The sequence below is a fragment of the Falco punctatus genome (assembly GCF_963210335.1).
Source record: "Falco punctatus genome assembly, chromosome: 14".
Taxonomy (NCBI): domain Eukaryota; kingdom Metazoa; phylum Chordata; class Aves; order Falconiformes; family Falconidae; genus Falco; species Falco punctatus.
In genome coordinates, this window is record NC_137594.1 from 6,949,615 (window position 1) to 6,967,773 (window position 18,159).

Sequence of the window (18,159 nt, forward strand, 5' to 3'; positions counted from 1 at the left end):
TTTGGATAAGATTACATGGTTTTGAATATCTTGATGACATATTTGTCTGAAAAGTCTTTTAGAGGACAGCCTAATATAAATGCACGGAAATGTTTCTAATGACTAGCATTTGTCTACGTACTTGGTTTGGAAGATTAACATTCACGTGTTCTTCGACTGTCATTTGCATTTGTATGTGGAGGCAAACTTTTCAATAATCACTTCTTCATGCCGAGAAGAGTTAACAATTTATTCAAAATACACAAGGCCAAATTAGTCCCTTCTGTAAGGCTGCAAGCTTTGGTGGAGTTGCACCAGTGGTGGATTTGGCTCCGCTGCGCTCTGCAGCAGCCCCAGCTCCATGCCCAGGAGACAGCACACGCTGACCTTGCCTGTGGTAATGACGAAAATCCCCCCATTAGAAAGACAGAGCACACTGCAGAGCAAAAGGGGGGAAACACCCAGCCACCCAAGGTCAGGACAACTGCATCTTTCATCTCTTTTGCTGTTCTGAACTCCAGTTGGTTTCTATTTTGCACTGATAAATGAATGCGGTAAGACATATTGTAGTGGTTTTATTCTTATTTTCACAATACCCAGTAATGTGGCTGGGCCTCCAGAGTCCTGTTTTTCAGCTGGGGAGAGGGCAGAGAGCACCTTGTTTTGACAAGTATTGGCACTACCAGGAAAAGCGTGGCACCTGGGTGCTTTCGAATGCTGCCCTGGCCTAAAGCTTTCTGGATTTTAGGTGCCTCAATCACATCAGACAATTGACCTTCAAGAACTCTTGAAGAACAGGAGCTTGCATTCCTAAAATATGGAAGTGCTTCTGGAAACCTGGCCCCATTCAAGTCACAGCAAGGATGTGTCTGTATTCATTCACCTTGGTTTCACCCTGATGCAAAAAATATTGGTGGAGGAACTTCCTTCCTGAGGGTCAGGAAGGACTTCGGTGGACCACACATTAACATGCACCTTTACACTATCCACTAATCATGCAAAAAATAATTAGAGCTCATCTGTACTGCAGTAATGTGAAGCCTCTGCCCTCCTCAGGCAGCATAAAATGATGATACTCCTCAAATCTGGCCCCTACGGTAACACGCTCCAGATGTCTGGGCTAAAAAAATGTAACTCAAGACTATAGAGCTACACTTCTGAAATGGTGGGGTGTCCTTTCCAAGGGCATGCAGGAAAGGGGGTGATGGGGAGCTGCTCCGTTCACACAACGAGAACGGTGCTCAGCACAGCTGGGAGAAGAGGCTGCATGTGGGAAGAGGAGTTGCAGGGCTGAATATTTTATGAAACATGGCTGGGGTGAGGAAAGACAAACACTTGCAGAGACTGGTGGAGCCATGCTTCCCTGAGGGCTTTGACCAGTTGCTTAAACATGAATGAACCTTTTGCTCTGACTTAGTGAACTCAAACCAACTCCATGAAATCAGCTGGTACCACCGTGCGCCACGAGCATTATTTGTGTGCTGATGCTGTGGCACGTATGGTCCTTTGGTTACAGGAGAAGATTCTCACCTTGGTGTTGCTTGCTGCTGCTCTGAGCTGCCCACAGGTTGTGCAGACCCTTCAGGAGGGTGCTGCACCCTCCACTGACCAGGAAAAGGCAAGAAGGAAACCTCCCAAGGCGTTCCTGTGCATGGAAAGAGTGGTTAGGAGGACAGCAATGCACATCCCCATAGGCTGTTCATCCATCTTCTTATTTGACACAGACTACTGTATGATTTTCCAGTCACCTACTCTTACTACTATGAGACTTCTGGTTATAGATGAGGTATTTCAGCACAGAAGAGTTACTTAGATCTAAAATTTCCTTAATATTTGAAAACAGCACAATTACCTGGTTGCTTCCTCGTGAATACTGCACACGCTGCTTAAAAGGCCTCTGGGATGAGCGTGTCTTTGTCTGGCAGTGTTGTAAAATCACAGATACCATTTCATTTTTCTTCCCCTTTGCATACCACTGTGTCTCTGTAGACTTGCACTGACACCCTTTCCCTTTCGGAATATGCTGACATCTTGATGTCTTCTCCATAGACTCACACTGACACAGTGTTAGGGACTTTGTGATGACACCGCAGCCCACGTTAGTGAATGGTGAAATAGCCCTGTCACAAACTATAGTAGGAAACATCAAAACTGTTTAAAAATGTAGTTTTCCACAAAAAAAAAAAGAAAAAAAAAAAGAGGAAAAAAATCCTGAGGGCCTTGAGCTTACCTTGAGGACTGATCTGCTCAGTTATATATAAAAATGGATGCTTGAGTGGAGCATTTTAACCTATGACAAATATGAAGAAGGGTCTGAATTTTCAAAATTCACAGTAGCTAGGAATGATTTTCTGCATTTATGAACACACCTCGTGCTATTTCTCCAATATAGGTACTTCAAAACTCTGGTTGCACTGATATTTGATGTTGAATGTTTGGGGTTTTTTTCTTTCTACAAAGCATGATGATCAAACTCGAATTGGCCAAAATCTGTGTATTTGTTTGGGGGTTTTTGGTTTTGGTTTTTTTCAGTTGTGAACAATCTTTATCACAAATACAGAAACGAGTATTCTTCCTTTCAGAAATGGTGGCAAAAATTACTCCAGTGCACCCAGTTAATTTCCTTGGAAAATGACTCGGGTACACATTATTCATCTCTGCTGAAATGACTGTGATGCTTGACAGGATTTTGTCAGAGTTTATTAATGAAGGTCTCACTATGTATGGCAACAGTTGGTTTCTCTGTTTCTCTTGACAGTCAGGAGAATCTAGATTAGTCCGGGTGAAGGTGGGTGAGCTTGCCCAGGCTTTACTTCTTTGCTACTCTTTTTAACCATTAAAGACTGCAACCAGTACAACATAAGACTGAAGAAAATTATAGCCTTAAAAGAGGTGCAGCTGTTGCAGAGAATTTTTCCTGTTAAAATTTGGGACAGCCATTAGATCTGGGATGAGATAACTTGGACAAATCAACAAGTTAAGACAAATAGTTTTGATTTCTTTGTTTGTTTATGGAAAAAAACCCCACATTTGCTTAAGAATGTTGGAGAGGTGATTTTGCCTCTTAATCCAAAAAGTGATTAATAGTAGGGCAGGCAGACATGCAGTTGGAATTTGACCACAGAGGACAGAGTTCATGAGACAAATTCAGCCCTAGTTTAAATGCTACATGGTCTAATGAGCCTCAGTTTCTAGTTATTTTCTTAAATGTCTGCCTCGCAGACACCTTAGATCTGGAATCGGAAAATCCAGCTGTGCTCTTGCTGCTTCTCACAACACAGTGTAATTAAAACGTGCTGATAACTCTGTTGATGCATGAGAGATAAAAATCCATTCTACCTCATGCTGGTGGCAAAAACGTGGTTTCATCAGGAAAGAGAGCAGATATGAATTAAAAACACACTGAAGATGACAGTATCATTTTCACCAGCATGCTTCTCTGACATCACCAGCATCATGTGCTGTACATCGCTGCTTTAGCCCTTGCACGGCATTGATCTCAGCCACGAGCCGGGGCTCCACGATCCTAGATTCTGCAGGGAATAAGAAGTGTCCACAGCCCTGGCAACCCTCGTGTCAAGGAACCGTCTACCCAGTGGCTCCCACAGCAGAGCTCTTCATGAAGAGCTCCAGAGCCAAGCCTTTAACAGAGATAATGTTTCTTGTGCATCCTGGGACAAACTTGTCACACAGCTTTTTTTATGGGTAGGGGACTTGACATTTAGTCAAGTTTTCCATGCTAAGAATTTCATGTTACATATTGTTAAAGATGACTGAAATAGGTTATGTACACATCAAAATGAGTGAACTTTTACCTTTCCTATTGCAAGTTATCCGTGACATCCTTGGAAATCATTGACTTCTCAGCTATTGACATTGTTGGGGGAAGGGGAAAAAGGTTCATCTTGCAAGAAATGCTGACTCAGAGATTTCTCCAGAAAATCTACTTTCTTAGCTGAAGAAGAAAGATTCATTATTTGCTCATCTTAGTGAAATCTAATTGTGATATTTATATTCCGTATTAATTTGATTCAGTAAAGATTTCCAACGTAGGCAAAGAAGCCAATCGTAATACTTTATTCTGAAGCTTTTATTACTATTGTGTTTTGAATGCAGGTATTAAAACAGCAGTCGAGCAGCAGATGCTAGCCCTTGCATATTGTGAAAGATGCTACCTATGCAATTCCTAAAAGCATGAGCCCTTCTAATGGGAGGAAGCAGCAAAACTCCCATTGACTTCAGTTAGGTATAGATTTCATCTGGTGAATATGGGGTGGTGTTACTGGCTGAGGAACAAAGTCATTTGCAAGGAATAGTTGACAGTAGCTTTGACTTCTCCTTTGTACTTCGTACTTTACAAAACAGAGTGGCATCCCATATATAAAAGTAACTGCTTTGCATTAAAAACAAGTTTTCCTTTTAAGTTGAACAAACCTACTTAAAAAAGAGACAGTTGGTACCAGTAGCTGTGACTTAGTGTATTTTTTCTTTCGCATTTTCAAATACTCATTACAATTCCTACTTATTTTATAGCAATATCACACAATAAACATTTCTCTTCTGATTAAGGGATTGAAGGAGAACTGAATTATAAACAGTATTAATATAAAAGGGAATTTCTATCCTGTGCTCTGTAGGCCTGAGTTTATATGACCTTAAACAATCAGTCTGAAGAAGTGACATCAGCTGCTGTACACATTCCACATTACTGAGGAATTAAATTAAGCAGCTTTAATATCTGTGAAATGGCACAGGCCTGAAAGAGAATCGTTCCAATTTATGGACTTGGTATCTGATTTACTAGTGCATGTCTAGCAATTTCGGAGCCACCAATTGCTTTAAGACCACCTCCAAAGTGTTTTTATCACTTATAGTAAATGTGCTAACATAATGTTTTAATTAAACATTTAAAGTGCATCAAACAAATTTATTGAGGCTGCCAGAAAAAGGAGAGGGGAAAAAAAGAAGAAATTCTGCTATTTGCAAAATAACCCAATCTACACACCATGTTATGACCCTGGTAAGATTGCCCTTAAACATTTCAGCTAGCGCCTATAAATTAGCAAAAATCTTCCCCTCCCCTCCAGTTCCCCCATTTTCCACCCCCAACCTCCAAATCATACTCTGTGCATGAAAACATGGTAAGAGCTTGTTGAAAGCTATTCAGCTATAATATCAAATGGTTGTGAACACTGCATTTATTTTTGCTCCTTGAACACAGGCCTGATATTGAAATGATATAAAAGTCCCAGCAGCACTTTATATTGATGTTGGCATTAAAAATGCTTTTTCCGTTAGTGAGAGAGGAGTTCCCCCTTAAAAAAATAAAAGCCAATACCAGACCTATCAAAACTTTATCATCCTGTTACCACTTGGGCACTGTATTAAATATTCACAACTGAAGCTGGTTTTCATTAAAAATCCTTTTCCCTTCTGCTCTGGGGATCACAGACCTGACAGAGATCCAGAACTCCTATAACCCCTTAAAAAAAAAAAAAAAAAAAAAAAAGAGAGAGAGAGAGAGAGAAGCAAGCATGGCGTTGACATCACGTTGACATCACCTGAAAAGACGCATTCAGATTTCATCCCAGTTTGCGACCAGTTTCATGCTTGCAGAACTGATGTGGGGTGGCAGGGGCAAAGATCTGCCCTGGGAGCGCCGTGGTCCTTCTCACCACCTCCTCCGGTTCTGCTCATCGCTTCCCAGGAAGGTGGACCTCGGGGAACATGGCATAGCAGCGCAGTGCAGAGAGGCTATTTGCAGAGGGCTAAATTATGATTTATGCTTTATGGCACCAAAACTACAGGCATGTTATTTGAGTACATAATATAGCTTGGGTTTTCCTAGCGAGGGGAAGAGTATTTTGTCTTCCTGAGTAAACATTCATTTTAGAGACTGATAATCATGGCAGGTTTGCTTTCCTACATATCTTTTCTTACATACATCTGTCGTTGCATATGAGAGAACAGCTATATACAGGGTGTCATAATATGAATGGAAAGCATATTTCTGTACCAAAGAGACTTACAGATGCTGGTGCCTGGAGATGGGATTCGAAGCAATTCTTGTTAAGGTCAGTACTGCCTGCTAACAAGCCAATATACAAATGTAAAGTGCATTTCATGTATATTATATTACGTATCATCCACAATTCAGTTTGCTCCATTTGTTCAAACCCAATAACTGTAAACATTGCATGGTTGGAAAGGGAAAGAGTGAGGAACCCAGTAGCAGTTGGATCTGCCAGGAAACGATAGGCAAGGCAAAATGCCATGGCAGAGCTAAGAACTGGCTATTTCTGGGAGACTAGTTTTACCTTTGTTAAAAGAAAAAGACAGAGAAAGAAAAAGAAGGACAAGTAATTTCATCATTAGGGATCAGAACCCTCATTTTTGCATGTCATTCAATCACAGGTTACAGGAAAGCTGCTGTGCCATCTAACACAAGGCAGGATAATTATTTTAATGGTGGTAATTCAGTGATGTGAGAACCACCACTAACCCTTCATCCTTTGTGATCTCCCATCATGTACTGACTCACCCTAGCTCTGCTTAGCTGTCCCTTGGAAGACAAATCCACTGCAGGGTGTTACTGTGGCTCATGGTTACCTTGTGGTCTGTGTCTATTTTTGTATCTGTTGTCTCCTGCTTTATATTTAGCTCTTTGGGCATTCTAGAATTTAGCATAATGGAGCCCAATCAATGATGTGAGCCACGGAGCACTAACACAGTGTGAATATGAAGAAATAATAATTGTGGCTTTCAGCATGAAGGTGGAGACATTTTTCTAGAGAAAAGAAATAAAGACCTCAGAAGAAGGATGCAGCATTTCTCTTCATATCACTTCATCGTGCATGATTTGCCATTGTGTTCTAAGGGACTGATTTTCAAAAAGAATGAATTTTGCATTAAATTCTGAGTACGGTTGCTGCAGAAGATATTTGCCTATTCAGATGATGAGCTGGATGCATAAGTGATCACATCAATGGGTAATATGCACATTCAGTCATGAGAAAAAAATTTGCATGCCCTATAAAGACCTAAAAGTTGAACATCTGGCCTTTTCTGTGGCACCTCAATTTTGTATCAATGTCTTCTCTTCTTTGAAAGGTTCATTCCTAAAATCGTCAGATCATCACAGTCTTGATACAACATTCACCGCACACTGTTCATAGCTAAGCCAAGCTCAGCTGTGGTGGGAATGACTTTAATTGTTTTGCGTTACAGATGTTGTGTTTACCATGAAGTCCCTGAATTGCACATGAGTGGACACGCAGGAAAGGAAAGCCAGTGCTGCTCTTCTGCCATGCAGGAGGGACTTAGGACAGTCTGTATTTTGTCCTGATGGAAAAGCTTCATTAAACCTCTGTAGCATATGTTTCATGTGGGATTGACAGCCAAAGGGAATCAGATGACAGGTTTCCTTCTAACCAGTTCTGATATTTTCTGGGAATACGTAGTTAATTGTCAGTAGGAACCAGGAGGAAAGACTACCTAAAATGAGCTAACATTAAGAGTACCAGGTACGATTCATTTCCTTTTAGTTTTGTCCTGCAGCCTCTTCACCTAACTGATGCCCCATCCCTCTAGGTTTTCTGGTAAGACCAAGAGCCATAGCTGTACATGAGCCTGTATACTGCAACATTATTTTTCTATCCTATTAATTCGGAAGCATAGTGATGAAAATTGCTACTAACCAGAAAGACTGATGTACCAAGCACATTTCTTGTGTCTGTTTACTACTACCTGGCTGCTGATGCTGAAAAGCATTGACATGCTGTGGGTGTTCCCTCCTCAGAGCAAGCGACCCATGTCTCGTCTTCATTTTTTGTAATTTTGCCCTTGCTCCAACCACTCCAAGCCTCTAAAGAAGTTTGGATTTGGACTTTGCAGTTCTGATTATGAGTCATAGCAATATTTTCACTCATCCCAGTATATTAGTTAGGGGACTTGTGAAACAGAGGAAGGACAGAGAGTTATTAGTTGAAATTCCCAAATGAAGGGCCAAATGCTGAAAAGTTCCTCTGCTTTTATTTGGCCTCAGCTGAGGCAAAATTCTTGTGTGGCATCAATAAACAGTTATCTGCTAATAGAAGATAGTTATGTGCTAAGTTCTAGTCATCAGCCTTTCAGTCTGGGGGCAGTGGTAGGGGCTCTTGCCTTTCAGACTCTCAGCCTGGGTCTGCAGGACTACCAGGCAGGAAAGTGAACCACAATTCTATGTTTAAAATGATGAAGAAGCTAATGGTTCTGTTTGGAAGCCCTGTTTCTAACCCTGCCAGCTGCCACCCGAGTCTAAAGAAGGAGGATGACTGTCTCTAAACCTGGGTATTGTTAAAAGCAGGTGATAGGGACGATAGCGAGGGGGGGGTTACGACTCATTCCTGCTTATTCAGACTCTTTACATGCTTGTACTTCTGACCCCAAGATCAAGTTCCAGATAGTGATGTATGTGAAGTTTAGTTATCTTTCAGAGAAGCCACAAGAAGCCTAAAACTGAACTTTTTTTCCATGAGGAAATCCTGTAGCAGCCCTACCCTGCTATGGTAACTGCAGCTTCACAGCACCTTTGCTGCAAATAGGCATCGCAGGAATTCGTGCTGGACTTCTGGCTAGAAGTCAGAATGACATTTCTACAGAGACAGAAAAATTGTCTCCCAAGAGGGGTGCTCCAGGGAAACAAAAAGGCAGATCCCAAGGAACTGTCACCTCCACGGATCTAACAGCAGTTTGCCCAGCTGATGAGGCTTGGTGTGAAGCGTTTACTCATCTGCCTTAGCCCTGGAAAATGAAAAGAAGGTTAAAAATTAATCTTGGTGGCTGGCAGCTGCTGGAGTGAGTTGACATGGTGGTGCATTTTTTTTTTTTTCCAATACCAGGAATGTTATGTAGCAGTGGAGAGACCAGATATCAGAGTTCACGTGTGGTGTGGTAGCTCGACCCATACGACTGAAGGTGCCACATGACCTTTGAGGAGTTAAGTGTGCCTTTTTGCACTGACCTGTTTAATTTTGGTGATACAGAGGTGTCGCTATCCCGATTCTTCGCTGTGACAGTGCCCATCCAGCTACAGCCAGCCTTGCATTCCCAGCTATATTTGCAGAATAATGTGGCATGATGGATATCTTTCCTTTAAATTTGCAAGGATAGATTTACTAATAGTGGCAATTTGAGTCGTCTGGAAACCCTTACAGTGTATCACTGCTCTTATTAGTGGCTCCTAGTGCTTGATTTTGGATCGTCACTTGCAAAAGAACATAGCCAAGTGCTGCTGGAATCAACTTCAGGCTGAACCTTGAATTTCAGGCAGATAAAAAAATAAATCCCTGTTAGGAGAGACTGCAGGGGATGGAATCTAAACCTGCTGGGGCTAAACTAACACCAGAAAGTGCTAGCCTGCCACTACACGAGGCCAGTCTCTAAGTAGTTCGGTAGTTACCTTAACAGCTATAAAAGGTGTAAATCTGTAGAGGGGACAGAAAGAATAAAGACAGAAACTGCCCTACCTGTCTCCTACTCCACAGGGAATAATGCAAGCTACATTCACAGTAACTGATCCTAGGAAATGCTCTAAATAGAGAGAAAAAAGCTGTGGCTGAAATCTCAGGGAGACAAGCCTGTATCTCTCTCTCTCTCTCTCTGTTTAATTCTGTGCTGTGCAAATAAGTAACATCCACCATTGCTAAAGAACCTTAAGTCCCTTTGTACAACACAGTAAACATGGAACTAAACAACCCCAGGTACGGGAAGACCTCTCCGGTAGCACCACGAGGTTATTACGGTTTCCCAGAACAATAAATGCAGCAAGCACGTTAGGTGTTTACTGTCTTAAAGAACATCTCAGGCTTTATATTAAGCAGAGGCAACAGACCACCTTCTCTTTGTTATGAATGCAAGTAGTTGTAGAAACATGCCCGCACCCTGTGCAGATGGCTCCTGGGGCATGGGCAGTAGCTTTTTGCTTTTCACGAGCCAAGCTGGTCTTGAGAGCGGAAGAGAATAAAGCTGAAGCTGGTAGTTACATTTCAGACACTTGGAGCATATTGTGTGTGGCCATTAGGGCAGGATTAAACAAACATAATTAGAGAAATTCCTTCTGAAAGACGGTTCTGCAAAAGGATTCGAGTGCACACCTATTCCGTGCCCTGCTTGAAGTACTAATGCTGCTGCACCGCTAGAAGCAAATGCCTTTTGAAGGCAGTTCAGAGCCACCGTGCAGTCGCTTAGCTTTATAGTTTGCTAGCTGCATGTCATCTTTGAAGGCTGGGAAATTGCAGAGGCAGTACTGTGATTCCCAGCCGAGTGAAGCAGACACTTGACACATTTCATCCCTTGCAATTAAGGGAGAAAAGCAGAATTGGGGGAAAATTCAAGCATCATTTTAGCAATAGACCACTCCCTTATCAAGATGAAGTACAAGCATCACCCACAGATATATGCAGGACCGCTGCTAAGCACAGACAGTAATAAATGCATGTGAACTTTGCATGAGAAAGCCTCACACTTAGAAGACTTCATTTATTGCTCTTAGTCATTTACACACATCCTTCTAAAGCAAGGAAGCTCAAACGTAATCAAACCCTGTGTGCAAATTACCAAGTCAAATGCTGTTGTTCTGTTCTGTTCTCTTTTAATATCAGAGTGCAAACCTCCCAGTGTAAAAATACAATCTTGTGATAAAATGACTAATACATGACTAAAGCCATTTTCCATTGTGCAGGCATAGCTCTGGGGATCATTTGTTTTTCATGGTAGATCCCTCAGACAGTGAATTCCTCTGGTGGTTGGGATTATATTAACGACCAGGACTGTTAGTCACCTCAAGGGAGCTGAAATAGGATGCCACTCTGGTTGCCATTATTAATTCCAACTGCAGGTGTGAAAATTAATTTCATGGGTATTTTTATCATTTCCTTTTAGTTAAGGATTAGAGTTTCTGAATGACCAGACTCCGGATGGAGACAAATCTGAACCGGGTCTGCCCAGCACTCCCGTAACAGTGAACTAATTCTGATGGAGTAGGAGGGGGGAAAATGGGGTATAAGACTTTCCATCCCTCGCTTGGTGAAGACAATTAATGACACTGAAAGATATCAGATGTCATCATGACATACATTCCTTTGCACCAAGACTCTGTAAAGCAATCCAGTAAATTGCAGGTTGTTTTCATTTCTGTGGAAGAATAACACATTTGCCAATAGCGAGAGAAAAAGAGAAGTTAAATATATCAAACCAAATCAAATGTAGCTGATTAGAAAGCCACAGTTTCCATTCGCTGGCACCAGTACTGTTTTCACATAGATTTTCTGACAGATGCTGCTATATCTCCATAGTCAAGACGACGGCTCCAGCAGCCAAGCTTCTGCCACAGATATCAAACCTGGCGTCGTTAACCATAGGTGGAGCTGGGATGTTGGATTTGGGGAATTGGGGGGGGGGGAAAGGCAGGGAGGGGAGTTAGCTCGCCTTGGCTGGAGAGGACAGATGTAATCAGCTGGATGCGTTACGGAGGGGCAGGCTGGGAAAGGGGAAACACCCCCACCCCACCCCCTCCCCGTCTCTGCCCATGATTAAGCCTCAGCTCCTGCCAGTTCAGCTGGTGAAGGTGTGGGCTCCAAACCTGTCCCGTCTTCATTGACACCCCCTCCTGCCAGAGCTCGGTGAGTAACGCTCAGGAGATAAGCAGGTTAGGCCAGATCCAGGCAGATAATTAAAGGTTGGAGGTAACCTAAGATCCTTACGTGCTCCTATAGGTACAGCTCATCTGGGGTTTTGATTTATAATATGTTGCGCTCATAACCACCTTTCATCCTACGGCTCTCCTCGTGTCTGAGGCACCTTTGGCGTGCGGGCAAGTGCTCTGCCGACTCCAGAGGTGGACGGACAGAGTACCAGAGGTCCTGCCCTGGGGCGCAGGGCTGGGAGCTCCCTTTTCATCCGTGCCGCGGTCATCAGCCCTCCGTCCAGCTTTGCTTTAAGCGTCTCTCCTTACTGCTGCCATGCAAAGCCTTTCTGACCTGATCCCTCTCCCCTTGCACCTCTCCGTGTGGCGAGGGGAAAAGCTGCCGCTTGGAACTGGCTGCCCCGTGCACCTCCGTCCCCGCACGGGGAGCTGCGGCAGCCGGGGGGGCCCGACGCCAGCCCTCCTCTGTTGTAATGAACCTTTTTCGGTCATGTAAGCCAAGAACCTTGTGTTGCTAAAGACCCCATCAGTTACTTTCAGCAGTTATCGTATTTTACTGTTTACAATGAGTAAGCCCAGAGCATGGCACTCAGCCCATCGCATGCAGTGCAGTTTATCACCCAAAATTAATGAGTCTGTGCTATCTCGGACTTCAAGACGTTAAATCACAGATTTGTGTAAAACGTACTGAAGTTCGTAACTTTATAATAAAGACCGACTCAACCTTCACAGCTACACGTCAAAGCATCAGGTCAGACCCATGCCCTCCTCGCCATTTACTAATGGTTGACTTTAACAAAGACAGCATATAAAATTCACTTTTTTTTTTCATGCTGCCACTGCAACCATTCCTTACTGTTGAAACAGCTGAATGCAGAGCAGAAGGGAGAAAAGCAGCAATGCTTTTTTGGAACTGAAATAGATACAAATGCAGTGGGCATATCGCAGGACATTATCAGGACAGCTCAGATACGTAACATTAACGTAATTGCTTTGTTCTCTTCCCTTAACTAATACTAGTTTTCCGCTCCTGTAGAGTTTTCAGGTTAATTTGTACACGAGTTTTTACCTGGCTCTCCGGTTACCCACTTCAGCTAATTTCAGAGCAAACACCACCTTACATAACTGAACATGATCATCCAAGTTATAGATGATAAATTCCACCGTAAAGCTTGACAAACATCTTTATTGCAATTTCAGTTTTTACTTCTTCTGGATAAATAGATTTTTTAGCATCAAAATGTCTTCATTGATTTTTACATTTAGGCAAAGCCATTCATGAAAATTAATAAACTAGGACATGTATCATGAAACAAGCACAGTACAACTCTTGTAACACCAACCTTTAGCTACGTCCTAGAGTCACTTGCAGCTTTTCAGTTGCAGCTCTGTGCTGTCTTCCCTTCAGATGGAGAAATCGTTTCTGGGTTGTGCAAAGTTATTCAGAACGTTTCTAGCATTTTATGAATGTTATAAGCAAGCAGTAAAAATACTCTGAATGCTAAAAAGCCATCCCTTCATTCGAACTTAGGGTGCACAGAGCAAACTCACACGGTCAGGGGTAGCACCGATGCTGCGGCTTCCATATAGTGACTGTTGGGCGCTTGCAGGGGAAAAAAATTGAAGCAGCTGCTGACACCTCGGCAAGTCTGAGAGCTAAAACACAAGCCCTCTCAGGTGTGGCACAAAAGCAACCGAGGTGTGTGTTTAAGCCTGCCTTTTCAAACTACTTTTTTCTGCTTTAGCAACAGCAAGTTTACATACAAATGCACAGAGGTTGTGTATTTAGGGTCTGTGCAGAATGGCCAAATAGGAGACTGCATAGGAAAAGAAAATATATTTTCCCCCTCTCCTTTTGCACTGTTGTGAAATGCGGCGAGTCTGGTGGATTCGGTAATGATCATGCAAAACTGGAAAGTGAAGAGAGAGGAGAAGCAAGTTTCATTAAGAGAGAGAATTCTACATAAAATATACTGGAGCTGATGGAGGAAAGGAAGAGACAGCCAAGATATTCAGCTGCAAGTGGAGTCCAATTTGATGCTCAGCGTGAGTTTAAAGGGAAGATTTTCTCAGCCTTAAAATAAAAGAGCAGTATCAGATGCGTACGGGGCAGAAAACTGTCGTCACAGAAATGGATTGTACCAGGCTCGGGAAAAGCGAGAGTGGCAAAAGTAGCTCATTTTGCCGCGCTACATTTATAGATGTGCTCATTTGAATGCTCCTGGGAGGACTGGCTTTATGCATCTAGACAAAATATACAGGCAACCTAGCACACAGTATCATGATGAGAAAACCTGAGCGTAAAGGGGATACACCACAGGTTAACTGGGAATTTTTGCCTTTGAATTTTGGGGAGCAGACCTGATTTCCTGCCATCAGATCCGCCGATGTCTTTCATTTTTTGTCACACCAGCTCTCTGACAGAAACAAATTGCTCACCTTAAGGACCCGATCCTGCTTCCACTGAAATCAATGCAAGTTTTGTTATTGGTTTCAGCAGGATCAAGGACTCAGTCCAGCAGTCCTGAAGTCAATAGGGCTGGGGGTCTCTCTGCATAAGTAAGGTTGCGTTAATACTGCAGAATGGGCCTAAATTATATCGATTATTTGGATTCAAAGCCAAGCATAAAAACGGGATTAGGGGAAAGAGGAGTGCTTGGGGAAGTGAGTTTCGAGCAGCATACATTCATGGTGTGCAGCAGGTCAGCAGGAACTCAGCCGGAGCAAAGACTGCACTGGCACAGCCTCGGTGAGCCGGGTCCATCGGGAAGTACTGGGGGGAACAGAGAGAAGACATTCACTGTGGAGATCCTTTTTCATCTGTGCCTCCTAAAGTAAACCTTTGAGTCACTCATTCTTTATTAAAAATAAACAAAACATTGACGGAAGAAATTATTCTTGCATACATACACGTCGCAGTTGATTCTGCTTCTTCGCTGCAGCTCCTTTCCCCTCTTCTCCGGTACAGGGTTGTTCTGTGTTTCAGCAACACTACTGGCAAATCCAAATTTATTGTGCATATGTTTGTGTTCCACTCAATTAAAAATATACCTATATTTTCAGATAAACTTTGTTAGTAATTCATGAGGTAAGTGACTATTTATGCTAATAAGGGAGAAATATATTCTCAAGCATAACGCATTACATAAATTTGAATGCAAAATGTTCAATTATGAAGTAAATACAGGTAATGCAAATAGTAAATTACATCCAATAAAAATATATAAAGAATGTGTCTTCAAAGAGACAGAGGCTTTTATTTGCGTCTGTGAGCTGTTTAAAGAGAAAAGAATTAATAAATACTGAATTACTCTTATGATGGTTTTGCTCATAATTCACCAATCCATAACGACTCCCAGTAATCAGACTGTTGTTCCATACCCTCCACTGTAAGGCAGGACTGTTTCCTCAGCAATTTTATCCCTACCAGATTATCTCGTCTGATTCTATTAATTCTCTCCCATAAATCTGCTAACAGTGATATGTGATTTACTTACCCTGTTAACTGATCTGAAGACTGTTAAAAGGATTTATCTAGCACTGCACCTAGGAGCAGTTTATGCCTTATCACTCTGTTACTCCGAAGAAGTCTTTCTGAAATCAATTTGGCTGGTTTCATAGTTAAATTCAGCGGACACTGTTTAGTTCTGCACCATAAAATAAGACACTGGATAAACAAAAGGAGCGGTAACTGTACTTAATGTGTTGGTCTTGATGCGTGTTTAACTTATAACAAATTACACTCTGAGTCCATATAACTCATAACCTGCATGCTGGCTTCTGCTAAATCTTCTGTGTTAGACACACACGCACGCACACACGCACACCCCAGCGATGGAAGTTCTTGCACATGCTGCTGGCGTGCTCGCCCCAGTGCAGAGCAACCCGCCTGTGTTCAGAGTTAATGTTTCACGTCCCCCTGCGCGGTTTGTCAGAACCCTCTCCCACGAGAAATATACCTTCGTCTGGAGGCTTGTGAACCAGGTCAGCAGCAAAGCGGGAGCGAGCAGGGCTCCACATTACGTCGCCAAACAGAGATGTTTAAAAGGAAACCGGAGCAAAAAGCTATGAGAGGGACGCCGGAGTTTTCCCTCTGCCTGGCTCAGGGCAGGATTTGCTACAGTGCTGGGGAAAGGGAGCAGTCTGGGGGAATTGGCCTGCGATAATTGTGGAAAAACCGGAGACTGAATAGCTCTAATTGAAATGAAAGTGTGTGATTGTTATGGAAGAAACACTGTTAATAGAGGACTGTAAATGTTTAGACACCCATTGTGAATAGCCAAACAATAAGGAAAAATACTACTAAAATGAGAATTATATAGCGTAGGGAGGAGAATGTAGCTTCTGAAGGTTATCCAAAAATTGCTAATAATCTTTTTTTCTCTGCTGTGCTGAACAGCAGAGACATTTCGGTGCAGCAGTTCTATGCAACAATCCCACAAGAACAATATTGTACAACTAATAATTTTACTTGCTGTTCTGGTAGGTCCGAGCTTCAATTAATTCACAGCACTTGCTTACATTGGTATCAATTAAGAGACGGTCCCCATTAGCTCACACAATTTCCTACTCTTTGTCTAGGGTTCAGAGTTTGCTCAGGAAATTTACTCGTTTGCAAATGTAGCACTTTGAATCCTCACGTCCAAACGAACTATTTCATGGGGCTGGAGCCACATTTCCACGGCCATCTATCAAACGGGCAAGTGAAATACTACAATTGTACATTCTGAAAAGCAATAACCTTTTCATTTAAAAATATTAGCACACATTTTATGTCTCTCATAGGTGAGCACGTTAAGTGATCTACAGTACCGCATCCATCTTGCTCAGGGAAAAAACAAATACAGGGAATTGGACTGTCCCGGGGGGGGATTTATGCCGTGAGCCTGGAAGTTTTGTTGATGCCAGCATGAGAAGAAATAGGAAAGCCAGCCCGAGCAGTTAAGTGGTATTAACTTTGTCGAGAGTCACAATCTGTGAGATAAAGCTAGCAGACATCCCCGGCTCTGTGCGTGCGGGTGTGTTTTGGGACCGTGCAGAACTGCCTTTTACTTTTGTTAGTGATGTCGGTAGCAATGCTTAGCTTTGCAGAATCGCCTTGATGATTGTTTCTAGATGTAGTTATCTTCCTAAATTTGCAGTATGCCCTACTGGTTTTAGCTGCCAGGAACAGTACATGCTGTATGACTTTCAGATGTTAGTCCTGGCACTCGTACTGATAATGGCATAGTCAGAAGATGTTATCCGTTCGTAAAATCCACTAGCCAAGTACTATTTCCTAAGCAGATTCTTTGGCTTTTGCAAATGATGATTTTCACGGTCGGTGAAAAATTACCCAGAGGCTGGCCCGCACCTACGGAGCGATACCTGCGCACGGTTATACACAGCGACCTCGGCGGGGAAGGGAGCGGGCGAGGGGAGAAGGCAGGATTTGAAGTACAATGTTCAAGAAGCTGGTTTAATATATGACCGAGTGTCAGAAGTCAGGTTTCTGAGAATTACTTTTCAGATAAACAACTTTATAGCACTGCACTTAATCTTACTTACTAGAGACATCTCATTTATCACGGAATTACAAGTAACTTTAATTCTATCGATATTCCCATAAAGCCCGGTCAGAAAATCGAGCCTGGCAGCCCCGGAGGCGGCGGGTTTCCCGGCCCGCGGCGGGGGGTCGCGGCTGCACCGGGCCGGGCCGAGCCGAGCCGCGCCGGGGCCGGCCAGGGAGCGCTGCCGCTACGGGGGTGCCCGCTGCCCCGACGGCGCGGCCCGGCCCGGCCCGGCCCGGCTCCCGCGGCTCCGCGCCGGCCGGGCCCGCCTCGGCACTGACCTTTCGACGAGAGATGGCGCTGTCGAGGTTTAAACCGAGCCGCTCCGCCGCTCCGCGTCCTGCCCGCTCGCCGCTGCCGCGGCCCCCCCCGGCCGGCCCCATCCCCCTCCCGGGGGGGGGGGGGGGGGGAGCGCGAGGGGAGGCTAAAGTAAATACAATTAGTTCTAAATGTATTAGATTAATTAGTCCGGGCCAGCAGGCCAAGTGCGGCGGGGGCGGCCGCGGGGCTGGCAAACTTGCAGGGCTTTCGCACCTCTCGGCGGGGGCGGGGGGACCGCGGAGGCACCGATGCCCCGTCCCCGCAGAACCCCCCCGGCTGAGCGACAGCCCCGCCGCGGGGGAGCGGGGCAGGTACCCGCTGCCGGCCCCGGAGGCGGCGCCGCGCTGCCGGGTCCCCGCCAGGCGCCCGCCGCTGCCGCTCCGCCCGGCCGCAGGAGCTCCCCGCGCCCCCGCCCCGGCGGGGCAGCAGCCGGCAGGCCGCCCCGGGGCAGGGCGCGCACGGCCGGAGGCGCGCACGGCAGCGGGCAGCGCGGCTGCCGGGGCCCCGGCGCGGAGCAGCGCGGAGCGGGCAGGGGGGAGCGGCCCGTCCGCAGCCGCCCGTCCGGGAGCGCGGCGGGCAGGAGGGGGTTAAGCGCGCCCCAGCTGACAGTCAGCTGATGGGGCCCTG

At 44.4% G+C, this 18,159-nt stretch overlaps 1 long non-coding RNA gene across 6 annotated transcripts in view; it reads right to left on the minus strand.

Moving 5' to 3' along the window:
- LOC308073059 overlaps positions 1 to 17,991 on the minus strand; it is an 85,425-nt gene extending 67,434 nt beyond the window's left edge. The window contains exons 1-3 of one of the 6 annotated variants that reach the window (XR_013931876.1): positions 14,573 to 17,991; positions 5,541 to 14,435; positions 209 to 3,934 (exon numbers count right to left, since the gene is read on the minus strand). This is a non-coding gene — a long non-coding RNA (uncharacterized lncRNA). Of the gene's footprint in view, positions 14,436 to 14,572 lie in introns of all 6 variants that reach the window. The other 5 variants (XR_013931877.1, XR_013931878.1, XR_013931879.1 and 2 more) reach the window with 5 other exon arrangements.
- Positions 17,992 to 18,159: the final 168 nt, after the last annotated feature.